A 15,938-nucleotide genomic window follows, 5' to 3' on the forward strand; every position below is an offset into this window, starting at 1 on the left:
TATCTCCTAAGCCCCATTTCCCTGCAATTTTTAGTTCTTCTCCTTTGCATTCCAGTCCCCCATGATTATCAGAAGATCTTGTTTTGGTGTGTGATGAATTTCTTCCTGTACTCCTGTATAAAATCTCTCCAGTCCTTCTGTATTTGCCTTTGGAGCATAGACTTGGATGATAGTTATGTTAATAGGTTTCCCATTAAATCTCATTGATAGAACTCGCTCAGACCTTATGGTATAGTTTGTAATTGCTTTTGCTACATCACTTCTCATTATTAAAGCAACCCTGTTTTTTTCTTAATTTCTCATTTCCTGCATAAAATATTTTGCAGTTGCCCGATTGAAAATGTCCCATTCCTGTCCATTTTAATTCACTCACACCAAATATTGTAATGTTGGTATGTAACTCCGGACTCTCCTTTCGCGTCTGTGCGCATCAGCCTCTGGGCTTCCATTCGGCTTTGACCCAGTTGTGTCATTAGTCACAGCACTACTTGTACTTGTCTGTTGTTCTTCCGCAGTAGCTCGCTGAGCGCCATCTGACCTGGGGGTCTCATCTTCCAGCACTATCTCATGTTGCATTTTGGATAGTCTATTCATAGGGTTTTCATGGTAAGAGGTATTCAGAAGTGGTTTACCATTGCATACATACATGCAATTCAATCTAAGCAAGTGTAAAATGATATACATTGGGGCAAAAAATGCTAATTTCACAAAAATGCTTATGGGTTCTGAACTAGTGGTGAACCAGGATGAGAATGTGGGATCATAATGGATAGTTTGATGAAGATGTTGGTCCAGTGTGCAGCAGCTCTGAAAAAGGACCGCAGGGGTTCCTGTTACCTGGTGTCCAAACAACTCACTTATCAAACAAAACTCACATCTCTCATTTTCTTTTTTAAAAAAAGTGACAGGTGGGAAGAGCCAGGCTGCTCATTTTACAGAAATCATTTACAAAGGTACTTGCACATTTTGCTTTATAACTTTCTAGGGTAGCTAGAGGATTACTTTTTAAAAAAAAGAATGCTCAGAGTCTGGGGGCCCTGCCTGGAGGTATCAATGAAGGCAACCCCTGGGTTAAACTATGGAATTTTCTCCACAAGATGTAGTGATGGCCACTATCCTCTATAGCTTTAAAAGAGAAATTCATGGAGGATAAGGCTATAAATGGCTACTAGCCATTATAGTTATGTTCTACATTCACTGTTGGAGGCAGTATGTCTCTGAATACCACTTGCTAGAAATCACAAGTGGGAGAGTGCTATTGCAATCAGGTGCTTATTCTGGGCTTCCCAAAGGCATCTGGTTGCCACTGTGAGAACAGGATTCTGGGCCTTTGGTCTGATCCAACAGGGCACTTCTTATATTCTTATGAAGACAGGAAGCTGCCTTAGAGCATTGGTACATTTAGCTCAGTATTATCTACAGTGGCAGTGGATCTCCAAGGTTTCAGGCAGGGGTGTTTTCTAGTTTAATCTGGAGATGCCAGGACCTGCAACTAGGACCTTCTGCATGCAAAGCAGTTGCTCTGCCACTGAACTATGATTCTTCCTCTGTCCCTTTAGAAAGGAGCAGAGCTGCTGCAACACCATGCTCCCAGTTCCAATTCCAGAAAGACAATCCAGAGGAACATCTGAGTCATAGAATCAAGGAATAGTAGAGTTGGAAGGGGCCTATAAGGCCATCAAGTCCAACCCCCTGATCAATGCAGGAATCCAAGTTAAAGCAACTCCGGACTCTCCTTTCGCATCTGTGCGCATCAGCCTCTGGGCTTCCATTCGGCTTTGACCCAGTTGTGTCATTAGTCACAGCACTACTCGTACTTGTCTGTTGTTCTTCCGCAGTAGCTTGCTAATGCCTAATTCCTCCATTTTTAAATTGGTTTTTTGATTCTCTTTTAGCTATAAGTATGAATGGTTTTAATATTGGAATTAGTTTAATTTTATTTTAATCTAGACTCTGTATGTTTTAATTATATGTGTTTTTTATCTGGAAGCTGCCACAAGTTCCAGTTTTGGAAGGATGGCGGGGTATAAATAAAGTCAATAATAATAATAATAAAGCACACCCATCAGGTGGCTGTCCAGCTGCCTCTTGAATGGTTCCACTGTTAGTCAATGATATCAAAAGTTGCTGAGACTTCCAGGAGAACCAACACGGCTTCCCTCCACACTGGGCATGTACAGCTCTGCCTTCCAAGTTTTTACTGCTATTCTCCGGTATCTGCTGCCTCAGGTAGGGCTGCCTTACTCTGCCTAATGGTTAGAGCAGGTCTGTTCCCATCTCTCCCTCTGCAGCAACTTGATGGAATGGCTGCTGCTAGATGACGGTTGAAGGAGAAAGAGCCTGATGGAGTTGCCTTCTCTCTCTCTGCTGCAGCCTGATGGAATGGCCATTACTAGGTGGCAGTTGAGACAGAGAACAAGTCAGATGGAGCTGGCTTCTCAGGAGAGCTGATGAAGTGGCCCTGCCTCCCATCTCTCCCTCTACTGCAGCCTGATGGAATGGCTGTTGTTGGGTAACACTTGATGAAGGGAGGAACCTGATTGAGCTGGCTTCTCACCAGAAGGTTAAAGTGTGATTGTAATTCTGTCTTCCTACATATCCATCAAATGTTTTAAGTGTACTATGACACTGGATTGTCTTATATACATGGGCTGTGAGCACACTAGTCGCAAAGCAAAGTGTTTTCATCAGTCACACCTGGAGTGGGAATGGGTTGATCTGCTGATCAGTTGCGAAACCTCTTTGAAGCTGAATTTTTTTTTTAAAATGCACTCAAGCTGCTCCCAGGTTTTACGGTAAAAAGGGGTGGGGGTCATGTGCCTCTGTTTTCAGAAGAGAGAAGTTGAGATGCACTGGAACTGGCAGAACAATAAGTGTGTTTCTATCCGTTGACACCAACAGTAGGATCACATAACACTTAAGCAGAGCAATCCACTGATGCAGCAACCACCACATCCATTGCCCTGCCATTTCACTGTGGCCAGGATGGGAGGATAGGAAACACTTTTATCTTTACTCTCATTATGTACAATAGTATGAAATGAATAGGGCTGGTGTAGTATTCTACCAGTTCTGTGGGCATATCAGAATGAGGAGGGTTTCAGTCTGATGGATCCATGCTTGCCCACAACACACTTGGATTTCTTCTGCACCACCACGAGAATATCTATGCTGACAGATCTTTTGGCTGGTGTACCAGGGGACTTCTGGTGGTATGTCCCACTAGTAGATCTTCCTCTCTATTGGTAGAGCGGCACTTTCTAAGGCCCTTCAACTGGTCTTCTGAGGATGGTAAGATTGCAGCCTATGTGGCATGTGTGAAATCTGTGTCACTTTTTTTTATTAACCCAGTAAGTTGGTCCAATAAAGGAATCCCCACACAGCCATGAAGCTCACTGGGTGACCTTTGGCCAGCTACTGCCTCTCAGCCTCAGAGGAAGGCAATGGTAAACCCTCTCTGAATACTGCTTACCATGAAAACCTTATTCATAGGGTCACCATAAGTCGGAATCGACTTGAAGGCAGTCCATATAGCCTATATTGTCTCCTAAACTACTAAAACATGCATGAAGGAGATATTAGTTTGCCCACTGTATTCTTTTATAAACATTGCCCAATGAGAAATAAACTTTAAATTACATTTTTCTCACCAGAAAAGTGGTAAAAACTCTAAAAACTTTTTTATCCGCTGCTTTTTCAAAGGCAGTAACAAAAGATTTTGTAATGTTAAAGCAGTGCTGAATGGTTAAATTTTTCAACAGGAAATCAAATATTTCTTAATTCTTTGGAAAGCTTTTAACAGTTTTTTTTAGAAGAGTAAGGGGGGCACTGTTGAACAATGGCATTTTTTTGTACAATGAATGTGGACAGTGACAAGAATTCTATACTATTTTAAACAAATGTTTTGATATTTTTCCTCCCAGAACAGAAAACATGAAATATTATGGTTACTAATTTAACCGTTTATAAACTAATTTACTCTTGTCACAACATGATATTTTGACAAAACCATGTCAAAGTATGGTGACAACATTGATGCTATTCAGGTCAATACTTAAGAAAGTGATAGTTGTGTGTGGACACGATTTTGTTGTTTAAAAAAACCTAACATTCCGTTTCTTTTAAATAGTCTCAAACCTCCTTAGCTTCCTTTGTGTACGTCACTTTGGTGAGAGTGAGGAAAAAGGGAGAATGAAAAATAAAATAGTGGTTTACTTTTCAAAAATACACAACTGTGTACACAATCTGGTTGGTAAATTACAATGTTCTATTAGAAATGGTTACTTCGTTATTACACCATTAACAAAGAGTAAACTTTTGTTGTTGCAAAGGGTCACTAGATTGTACGTTTGAAGTGAGCTAATATTACAGCGGTGGCACTTTTTAAAAAAACAAACCAACATAATATTTTCAAGGGACGCACTTTACACCGGGAAAAAGCAGGCAGCTGAGGTAAAGTTAGGCAGAGCCGTTCATAATAATGTTATGTGAACGTGGTAAGTTAGCAGCGTTTCATTTTCTTCTCCCAGTCTGTGCCTATCTCCTCGCCTTGTGGCGGGCTGGGTACTCCCGCACTGTGTGCTTGTTGTACTCGCTCTCTCTTCCTTTCTGTCTCTCCCGCTCTCTTCCCCCCTCCCTTCCTCGCTCTCTCGCTCTCTCTCTTACATTGCCAGCCCCTGATGTGATGGCGAAGAAACCCCGTTGACAAGGCACTGCTTTTTCATGACGGTGAGTTTCCCTTTGAGTGTATTATAATTTTGTGATAAAAATTTCAAGGAAAAAAAAACACACAACCTCCTTCCTCCCTTCCTTCGGGGAGGGAAAAGAGAGGGGGGAAATCTATCTCCAGACAGACAGAAAAGAAAGAGGAGCAAATTAACAACCAGGAGTTGCCAAAACCAGGATATTAGGTTTCAGTCCAGAGAGCTATTGGCTCTGGAGCTATGTATATAAATATATATCTAGGGAGAGGAGAGGGGAGAGGAGAGAGAGGGGACCCAGGGAGGAAGATGAAGGCGAAGAGGGCGATTTGGCGCGGGTGGTGCTTGGTGGGCAGATGTTAATTCATATGGAAATGAAATATTTATTTCTTTTGCAGTGAAAGGCTGTGGTGGCGGCTACTGAGGACACTTCCAAAATGTGTTTCTTAAAGGGGGAGAGACAGACGAGGGAGAGAGAGAGGAAGAGGGAGAGGACAGATAAGGTTTCAGGTCTAGGCTGATAGCTGCAAGAGGGGGAGAGGACTGGGTGGGTTTTTCTCCCCCCTCTCTTGCTGATGCCATGCAAATTTAGGAGAGGAGGGAGAGAGGGAAAAAAAGAACTCTTTTAATGACTCATTGATTGAGCCGGTTAAAATTAGTTGTTGTTGTGTTTGGGTTTTTTTTTTTGGCCGCCCCCTTGGTGGCCATCAAGAGAGAGAGAGAAAGAGGAGTGTGTGAGTGGGGTGTGTGTGTGGCAGGGTGTGTGTGTGGGGTGTGTGAGGAAGAGGGGGATAGAGAGTGTGTGTGAGGGAGAAAGAAAAATAATCTTTTCAAATCTCCTCCCTCTTTTTTCCCCCCTCGTTTCTTTGCTTTTCTCTAAAGCTCTCTGGTGTGTGAAGCACTTTTTCTTCCTCCTCCTCAGGAAAATGGAGACACTTCGTCTTCTCTTTCCTGAGCGTGAGGCTGCCAAGGATTTTTCTTTTCTTTTGCATTCGTGGTTGGATTTGCTTTCATCGACCACCTCTTATCTTGTACTAATTTTCACTGTATATATATTTTTTAGCATGGGCTGTACTTTTGACGGGGATTTCTCCTCTATTCGTTTTATTTGTATGGTTTTTTCCCCCTTTTGTTATTTATTCAGGGTTTTTTGTCTGCCTTTTTCTCCGACCTCTCGTCTGTGCGTCTTTGTTGAAAGGAATGGAAATGGTGATTGTTTCGGTATATGTAATTCTAGGTCGGTAGGATTAAAAAACACACACAAGCCTTTCGAAAGAGTCGGCTGTAATTGTTTTAAAATGGCGAGAATAATAAATATTCTACATCTGTAATAACGCTTTCGTTTTTGCCTTTTGATGAACGTCAATCTGTAATCTACCATCGGATTCGTCTTCCAACAAATTTTTTGTTGTTTAATTGATTTTCAGTTATGGTTATACTATAATGGGGATGGGGAGAGAAAGGGTTATATAGATTGGATTGAAAATCTGAAATGTTGGATCATTTTGAGGTGGGTAATTGATTTTCTCTCTTCACCCCCCCTTAAAACCGAGACGGGACTTTGTTTAGGGTGGGGAGTAAAATTTGACGAAGTTAACCAGATTGTATGTAATAGAGTGGGAATACAAGCAGGATACATGCGTGAACGATCACATAAGGCTGAGCAAATGATAAGTCGAAAACGAGGCCTTTGCTGTTTCTGGGATTGTTTAAAAAAATCCTTAAACTGGCATGCTTTTGAATAACTTAAGGCGTCATTGTGCCTTTCGAAAGCGCAGTCAAGAAAACTATTTTTTCTCTCCATGTCTGCGTTTCCATGTGAGGGCTTTGCTCTGGTTTGTGTCTCGCATCGTATGGACTTGGAAAAGGGAAGATGGCGCTGCCTGGCTGCCGGCCAGGATTTGTTGCGCATTTCTCTCCGTTCGCTCTCGTCCCCTTACGGCCGCCATTTTGAGAGGCTCTTTATATTTCTTCCCGGGGTGGGGCGTTGTCCTTCTTTGCTTCTCGGGGGTCTCTTTCGTTACCTCGAAACAGCCTAGAAAACATTCCCTCGCAATCAAAATAATAACTCCTCTACCCACGCTTAGAGAAATATTTTGTTTCCTAACCCGCGACTTCAGAATTTGTTCTTTGGAGGACGAATGGAATGGGAGGTTGAGAGGATCCCCCATAGTTAATGCTAAATATTAAAGTATCCAATCGTAAGCACAGTTTACCTATTCGATATAATGGGTAGCTGTTGCCTTGAAATGCTGCTGCTATAATCTTTGTTTCCTTTTGCATGTTCCCTAATGTGTACTAGTTATGAAGATACATGAAGGATGACTTCATGAGATCAGTGTTTCTTATTCTGGACTCCCTTTTGTCATTGCTGCCACAGCTCCCCTGTCGGATTGGTGTCGGACCCTCGGGGAGAAAGGGTTGAGGCTGGAATGAATACAACACACTTGCAGAAATACATCCGTATAATGTCAGTCAAATATGGTGGCTGCTCAGAAAGAGATGATTTGAGAAATTTAAAAATGGAGGAGCAGAGGTGTGTGAATTGGCCTTTCAAGTTTCATTCGTTACTGTAGGCAGACATTTTACGTTGTACCAGGGATTGGCTAAAAATCTAAAAAGGCCATGGGCATTCCTGTTGCTGAAGTCTAATAGGGGAGTAAAAGATGTGGAAACCAACAGGCACTGTTGAATTTAGTCACTTCAAAATGCTTCCCACGTTTAGAAATGGTGGCACTTGTTAATAGTACCTTGGGTTTAGAAAACCCAGGAACATAGTGGCTTTAAGTCAACCTAATAAACAACTGTGCTTTCCTTTTTTTGTAAGTGTTTAATCATATTTGATACAGTAACATTTTCATAGGAAAGAATAATTGGGCAAAATATGGCTATTACAAGACGTACCCTCATTATAGCCTTCACTATTTTAATTGTTAGCATTAATTAAAATCCTTTAAAAATTAAGTTTAAGATTTTTTTTAATGTTCACCTTGATGAGATATAAAGTTACATTTCTGAAGAGACATTGCGCTTAGTTTCACTGCTTATTGCAGAAAAAAAATCCAGTGTAAAAAACAATGGCCTGGATATTGTTTACTTCTTTCCTAAGGAAAAGTAAATTAAATATACCGTATAGGAAAAATCAGGAAGAAGATTCTTTTACAGCAAAATAACTACTGTTACAATATCTCACATGTACTTGCATGGACTTTTTGGAGTTTAGGATAAACTGGACTCTTGTATTAACATCTGGACAACTATTTGAGCTTCGCAAACATATCAGCACAGTGATCTTTTTAGTGTTTGTAGCATAGAGTACTCCAGGACCAAGGATGTAAGTTGTTTTTAGAACAGTTTATGACACAGAATGCTATTAATTAGATTACAGCTTTCCTTCAAGGAATTGCTTTCACTATTGTATATAAGCAAAAATTAAGTTAAAACAGTTACTTTAAATAAATAAAAATAGCTGACTTCATTCACCTTATGAAAGAAAGAGAAGCAGAAAGTTCATCAGGAACTGACTAATTGGATACAAAGTATAAGCCAGGTTTCAAACTGGAGCAAAAACTGTGTCCTCGTGGGGAAGGATATTCTCCGAAATAGAAGCATTTTAGTGGGTAAACTGTTTTGTCAGACCTAGTTTCATATAATATTCCCAGTTTCTTTTTTCAAAAACTGAAATGTCAGGTTTTTGAATGTGTTAATATTTTTTTCCCCGGGGGAGGAATTGATTCTATGTAAGTTCTTTCAGGCCAATAGAGAATCATGAAATACGAAATTAAATTATATCTCTGATCAGAATTGCTAGTTTCCCCCCTTTGTGATACATGAAACGGGGCAGACTTTTCAACAATGTATTACCATGTGGTATATAATAGTTTACGTGAAAAAGGTTATGAATATAGGTGGTAGATGAATGGGACTCTGAAAGATTTCTTAGCAAAAAACATTTTTGCCAAGTTATCCAACCCACTTATTTATAAATGTGAGCTATAGATAAGATAAACATGATAGGGTTTATCTTTGTACTTAAATTCTTGTGAGATGGTATTTTTGTTGAACTAAAAATCTTTATCCAGGACCGTTATGCATATCAACTGACTTAACAATGGCCTAATTTCCCTTACCCAAAGTTAGCAAACAGTTGTCAATCTGAGATTTGCTAGGATTTTAAGTAAGCCAAATGACAGCTGTGTCTACACTGCTGTGATGTCATGTTTTACACCATTCCCATTTCATGCATTTCACTGGAAGTATGAAAAATAATTCTTATTTCAGCTGGACCAATGTGACACATTTTGTCTATTATGTTACTAACATTCAGGTTATGGGCACCATATTGTATGATTACATCTTTAGTCTGGAAAAACACAGATAATGTGGGATCCAACTCACATATATGTAGATAAGATATACACAACTTGCATTTTTATTTTTATTTTGCAAATTGATTTTCTAAAATTGGGAGACTGTGACATGCACATATAATTATTTTAGACATCATTTATATCAATCTGTCAAATCATTGTCATCACATCATTTAGATTGTATGCCTTTTTGGCAAGGACTGGTTTTTACAACTTTTATGTACAGTGCCATGTGCATTTGATGGCGCTATATAAATAAATGTTAATTAATTACCCATCCCAGCTCTGGTTACCTGCCTTCTACCCCTCCGTTTTCCTGTTTGAATTGGGTAGTTTCAGTGGCAATGCACTACAGAAATATGCAGTGCTCATGTCTCTTAAGTGCCTAGAGGGTTGCCAAACCTTTTCCTCCCTGAACCACTTGAAAATTGCTGAGTGTCACTTAATGATTTTTCTGCTTGTTGTTCAGCAACTGTAATGCACTATGCTAGTTGCCAAAGGTGTTTTTTTTAATTAAAGCGCTATTCTGCGGCCCACCTGAATTTCATTTCATTTCATTTATTTCATTTTTAAACCACCCATAGCGAATAGCTCTCTGGGCGGTGAACAAAACAAGATTAAAATACAATATTACAATAAAATTACAATAAAATCAGCAACAAGTTAAACGGAAAAAAAAATTAAATGAAACACATTGAACATTAAAATGCCTGGGAGTATAGCCAGGTCTTAACCTGGCGCCTAAAAGAAAGTACCGAAGGCGCCAGGCGTATCTCCACAGGTAGGCTGTTCCACAGTTCGGGGGCCACCACAGAAAAGGCCCTAGATCTAATAACAATCCTCCGGGCATCCTGATGAGTTGGTACCCAGAGGAGGGCCTTGGATATTGAACGAAGTGAACGGGTAGGTTCATAGCGGGAGAGGCGTTCCACAAGGTATTGTGGTCCCACACCGTGTAAGGCTTTATAGGTCAAAACCAGCACCTTGAATCTGGCTCGGAAACAAATAGGCAGCCAAATAGGACAGGTGTTATATGCGCAGACCAGCGGGTCCTCGTTAACAACCTGGCTGCCGCATTTTGCACTAGCTGAAGTTTCCGAACGGTCTTCAAGGGCAGCCCTACATAGAGCGCATTACAGTAGTCCAGTCTAGAGGTTACCAGAGCATGAACAACTGAGGCGAGATCGTCACTGTCCAGATAGGGTCGTAGTTGGGCTACTAAGCGAAGATGGTAAAACGCATTCTGTGCCACCGAGGCCACTTGAGCCTCAAGTGACAAGGAAGGGTCAAAAAGGACCCCCAAGCTACGAACCTGTTCCTTCAAGGGGAGTGTAACCCCATCTAGAACAGGATGAACATCCACCATCTGGGCAGGTAAAGAGCTCACCAACAGTGTCTCAGTCTTGTCTGGATTAAGTTTCAGTTTATTAGCTCTCATCCAGTCCATTATTGCGGTCAGGCAACGGTTCAGCACATCAACAGCCTCACCTGAAGAAGGTGAAAAGGAGAAGTAGAGTTGCGTGTCATCAGCGTACTGATGGCAACGCACTCCAAGACTCCTGATGACCGCACCCAGAGGCTGCATGTAGATGTTAAAGAGCATGGGGGACAAGACCGACCCCTGAGGGACTCCACAATGGAGAGTCCAGGGTGTCGAGCAATGTTCCCCAAGCACTACCTTCTGGCGACGATCCGCTAAGTAGGAGCAGAGCCACTGCCAAGCAGTGCCCCCAACTCCGCGAGCCTCCCCAGAAGGATACCATGGTCGATGGTATCAAACGCCGCTGAGAGATCAAGGAGAATCAACAGGGTCACACTCCCCCGTCCCTCTCCTGACAAAGGTCATCATACAGGGCGACCAAGGCTGTTTCAGTGCCAAAACCAGGCCTAAAACCGGATTGAAACGGATCCAGATAATCGGTTTCATCCAAGAGCGCCTGGAGCTGGCCGGCGACCACCCGCTCCAGGACCTTGCCCAAAAAAGGGACATTCGCCACCGGTCTATAGTTGTTCAAAATATCTGGGTCCAAAGAAGTTTTCTTTAGAAGAGGTCTCACTACTGCCTCCTTGAGACTACCAGGGACTACTCCCTCTCTCAAGGAGGCGTTTATCACCTCTTTGGCCCAGCCGGTGGTTACAGCCCTGCTGGCCTTCACCAGCCAAGATGGGCAAGGATCAAGTGCAGACGTGGTCGCCCGCACCATTCCAAGCACCTTGTCCACTTCCTCGAGCTGCACCAACTGAAACTCATCCAAGAATGAAGGACAAGACCGCGCTCTGGACACTTCAGTGGAGTCATCTGTCATAACATCAGAGTCTAAGTCCCGACGGATGCAAGCAATCTTATCCTGGAAGTGCTCCGCAAATTTGTTGCAGCGAGCTTCCGATGTTTCCTTAGTATCAGGAGGGCCAGAATGTAAAAGCCATCGTACCACCCTAAAAAGCTCCGCTGGGCGGCAAAGAGATGATCTAATGGTGGCAGCAAAATATGACTTTTTTGCCGCCCTAACCGCTTTTACATACAACTTAGTGGAAGCACTCACCAAAGAATGACTACATCCGTCAGGAGTTCGCCTCCACCTGCACTCTAGCCTCCTTCTCTCTTGCTTCATCACTCTCAGCTCCGGGGTATACCACGGTGCTGTTTGAGTTCTGCACCGAAGGGGGCGCGCGGGAGCGATCATGTCAATGGCCCGGGTCATCTCCGCATTCCACAGATCGACCATGGCCTCAACAGGAGCGCCAGTGCTATCTGCCGGAAAAACTCCCAGAGCGCTCTGGAAAGCAACAGGATCCATAAGCCTCCGGGAGCGGACCAACTTAATAGGTCCCCCACCTCTGCAGAGGGAAAGGGTTGCCGTGAGTCTAAAGCTCAGCAAGCGGTGATCTGTCCATGACAATGGAGTAGATGAAAAATACCCCACCCTCAGATCACCATCTCCATGACCAGTGGCGAAGATCAAATCAAGAGTATGTCCTGATACATGCGTCGGGCCAGTAGCAACTTGAGACAGCCCCATGGTTGTCATGGAGGCCATGAAGTCCTGAGCTGCCCCGAACAAGACAGCCTCGGCATGAATGTTGACATCCCCCAGTACCACAAGTCTGGGGGATCTCAACAATACCTCCGAGACTATCTCCGTCAGCTCAGCTAGGGAAGCCATTGGGCAGCAAGGTGGGCGGTACACCAATAGTATTCCCAATCTGTCTCCTTGGCCCAGCACAAGATGAAGACACTCCAAACCAGTCGCCGTCTGGACAGGGTGCTTAGTGAGAGAGAAAGAACTCCGATAGACCACAACAACCCCGCCTCCCCGGCCCTCAGATCAACCACAGTGCTGCACCGAATACCCGGGTGGGCAAAGCTGGGAAAGAGCAACTCCTCCCTGCTCACCCACCCAGGTTTCGGTAATACACACAAGGTCGGCACCCTTCTCCACAATCAAATCGTGGATAAGGGGTTTTTTATTAACGACCGACCTAGCATTTAAAAGCAGCATGAATGAATCTCATGGACCACTGGTGGTTTACAGACCACACTTTGGGGACCCCTGTGCTAGAGGAAAGAGTGCTGCGCAACTGGCCATTTGGATGATTTGCTAGGGGGCAGTTGTTATTCTTCACTGGTATGCAGGCAGGTATCAAATTACAAGGATTTAAACAGCACTATTAGTGTATAAAGGTCCTGATGCTTCCATACATGGGCATAGTGTAAGTGTGCTGAGGGAAACAGCCTTCCCCAACCTGTTGCTCTCCAGATGCTTTGGACTACAGATCCCATCATCCTTGACTAGTAGCCATGCTGGCTGAGGCTGATGGGAGTTGATGTCCAAAAAATCTGGAGGGTACCAGCTTGGATTACCATTTTAAAAAGTGCTGTTTCCCCTTCTACTTGTTTGACATGAGCACAGGCAAATGCATAGGTAACATATCAGAGTAGTTCATGGAGTGGGAGACTTGTGCAGTCCTCCCATATCAGGCCTGCCCGCTTCACTTGGTCAAGGAATGTGAGTTCAGAGCTTGCATTCTTTGGCTGAACAAAAGAATGTGTGTGTGCATGATCAGATGGGCATACGGGAGGTGTGCACATATTTCCATTCCGGTGTGCTGTCTGTACATGTGCCTGTAGTTAGGGGGGAAACTGGCTTAATTCTCCATACCCAGATTGTTATGGATGAGTCCCAAAGTATTTTATAATGGTTATTCATCCTTACAACACCACTGTGCTGTAGGTACTGACTTCTCAATGGCTACCTGGCGATTCCAAATCTAAAACGTTCTTTTTTTTTTTTCAATAATTTTTATTCAGATTTTCATAAAACATACAAGACAAAATCATAAAACATTCAAAGACAAAAAACAAAATCAAAAATAGTTAAACAAAAAGAAAAAAAGAAAAAAAAAAACAAAAATAAAAAATAAAGAGTAAAATATTGACTTCCCATTTGTCAAAGATCAAATCAGTTATAAGTCTATAATATATAACAATCCTGTCTCTTAAGTCATATTATAAAATCACTTTCCTCCAGTAGTTATCTTACTTAATCATCAAATCTCATAAACATTACTTTATTCTTTCCACAAAAAGTCAAAGAGAGGTTTCAATTCTTTAAGAAATATATCTATCAATTTTTTTTCCAGATAAGCATATCGATTAATCCATCTCATTACTAATTATGATAATCTTATTGTCATAACCATAGTCAAAATAAACATTTCAATTAATCCATCACATCAGAATCTGTTAAGTTCAGTAATTTCAGTAGCCATTGTTCTATTATCCCTATTAGTTCCATTTTCCATCTTCCATCTTCAGTAGTCTTGTTAAGTCCAGTAATTTCAGTATCCAATCTTCCATTATCAGTATTCCATAATAATCTTGCTGTCAAAGCCATAGTCATATAGTAAGAGTCTGATGGGAATTACCTCTATCCCAAATATTTTCTTGCCATCCATTCTGAATAGGTTGCTGAAATACTGCTGTAAAATCATATCTCTGTTCTTTTTTTCAAAATACACTGGGTCATCTCTTGAAAGTTTTTCCATTGTCACATGGCTGCAGTTAATTCCATAGATTTTCTCTATATTGGGCTCCATCACATCATTCCAGTCCAGAAGATTATCCATGCCATTGATAACTTTATCTCTAGAATCTTCATTAATTTCTTCAGAGATAACATTGAGTTCCAAACAATAGATTTTATTTCTAAAGTCCATAGACTCCAAGTCTTGTTCCTGTTCCACGTTTGTTCCAATCTCCGGGATCTCCTCTCTCACAGGGACCCCTGTTCCAGTCTCCAGGGTCTCCTCTCTCACAGGGACCCCTGTTCCAGTCTCCAGGGTCTCCTCTCTCACAAGAACCCCTATGTCTTTAATCTCCTGTGTCTCCAAACAATAAATTTTGTTTCTAAAGTCCATAGACTCCAAATCTTTTTCCTGTTCCACGTTTGTTCCAATCTCCGGGGTCTCCTCTCTCACAGGGACCCCTTCCAGGGTCACCTCTCTCACAGGGACCCCTATATCTTTAATCTCCTGCTTCATTTTACTCAATTCAATTTTCAGCTCCTTACAACCCTGTCGCAGGTTTTGTTTCGTTATCTCAATCTCATCCATTATTTTCTGAAACATAGTTATTTCCAGCTTCTCAGCCACTTTCTTAATTGCCATTTTAAAAGAAAAATATAGGAAAACCACTTCTTATTTCAGCAACAATTGGGTTAATACTCCAAACTTGGTGACATCACAGTATAAACAGAGCAGACAGCCTTATCTCTCCATGTTTAAGTAAACAAAATGCAGTTCCCAGGATCGAAACAATTAATGGCGGTCGTCAGAAAACAGATTCGTCAAAATAAAATAGACCAAAAAGAGAGTAGTCTCAGGCAATATAATATTCTTCAAAATAAAAATCTGGAATAGAAATCCCTCTTCAGTGTATATCTTTAGAATGCAAATCCAGGACAGCTTTTTGCAACAAAAACAGAGATAAGCTATTAATTAGTGAGTAGCAGAGAGAAGTTATGGCTCCCCAGTGAGATGTCAAAAACCGATCAATCTGGCAAATCTCTTTTAAACAGCAACAATTTAAGTCAAGTAAAAGAAAAATATAGAAAGAAGGGTGCTTGCCTGTTAGTGCGTTCTCTCTTAGAAGATAAGATAAACGTTCGCTTTTCCAGATAGAGCTTGTTGTTAAAAATCCGTCCCACCTTCGTCGGCTGGACCTCGTCCCATAAATTAATGAGATCTGGTCGTCCCAACAAAAATAGGCTTTGAGGTTAATCTCTTCGTTTCTCCCTACCCGGGAGAAGTTTAATCAGTCAAAAAAAAGAAAAAATCTGACTGATATATCTGAATAAGCTTCTTTTGAGGCAGGAGCCCGTCTCAAAAGCAGGCACAGGCTAAGTCACCCTTCCCGGAAGTCCCCAAATCTAAAACGTTCTTGATCAGCTTTTAATGTAATTTTGTCAATGGAATACAGATGATACATAATATTTAATTGGAAATGGATCTAAAGAAAAGTACTAGATTTTTTCCCTTTATTTCATATCAAAGAATAACCTTGTGAAATAGTATCCATTATTTAGCGATACGATACATTACACGGAATTGGCCTATGGAAGTCAGAAAGAGAGAAGACCAGTGATTAAAGAAGGGACCACCAAGTGGTATGTACAGAAAAACATAAGCCTATGGGCAGCAGAAGTTTTATGTTGACGGGGATAGAGATGGGATGAGAAACAAGTGCTGGACAAGGATGGTGGCTGGAAACCATACTGAATGAGGCAGTCAGAGGAAAAACAAAGGAAACGGGGGTTGAGGCATGGAGTTCAAGGAAGGGTGAGGGCAGGGTGGGAGGAACTACCTTCTT

At 41.9% G+C, this 15,938-nt stretch overlaps 1 protein-coding gene across 7 annotated transcripts in view; it reads left to right on the forward strand.

Moving 5' to 3' along the window:
• The first annotated feature begins 4,499 nt into the window (after window positions 1-4,499).
• Window positions 4,500-15,938, forward strand: part of BICRAL (BICRA like chromatin remodeling complex associated protein) — a 38,071-nt gene continuing 26,632 nt past the window's right edge. For 2 of the 7 annotated variants that reach the window (XM_061625345.1, XM_061625355.1), the window contains exon 1: window positions 4,500-4,728. The gene's annotated coding sequence lies outside the window, so the exon portion shown is untranslated. Of the gene's footprint in view, window positions 4,729-4,974; window positions 10,445-15,543; window positions 15,736-15,938 lie in introns of those variants that run through there. The other 5 variants (XM_061625350.1, XM_061625354.1, XM_061625358.1 and 2 more) reach the window with 4 other exon arrangements.

This window comes from Rhineura floridana, chromosome 4, assembly GCF_030035675.1.
Source record: "Rhineura floridana isolate rRhiFlo1 chromosome 4, rRhiFlo1.hap2, whole genome shotgun sequence".
Classification (NCBI taxonomy): Eukaryota; Metazoa; Chordata; class Lepidosauria; order Squamata; family Rhineuridae; genus Rhineura; species Rhineura floridana.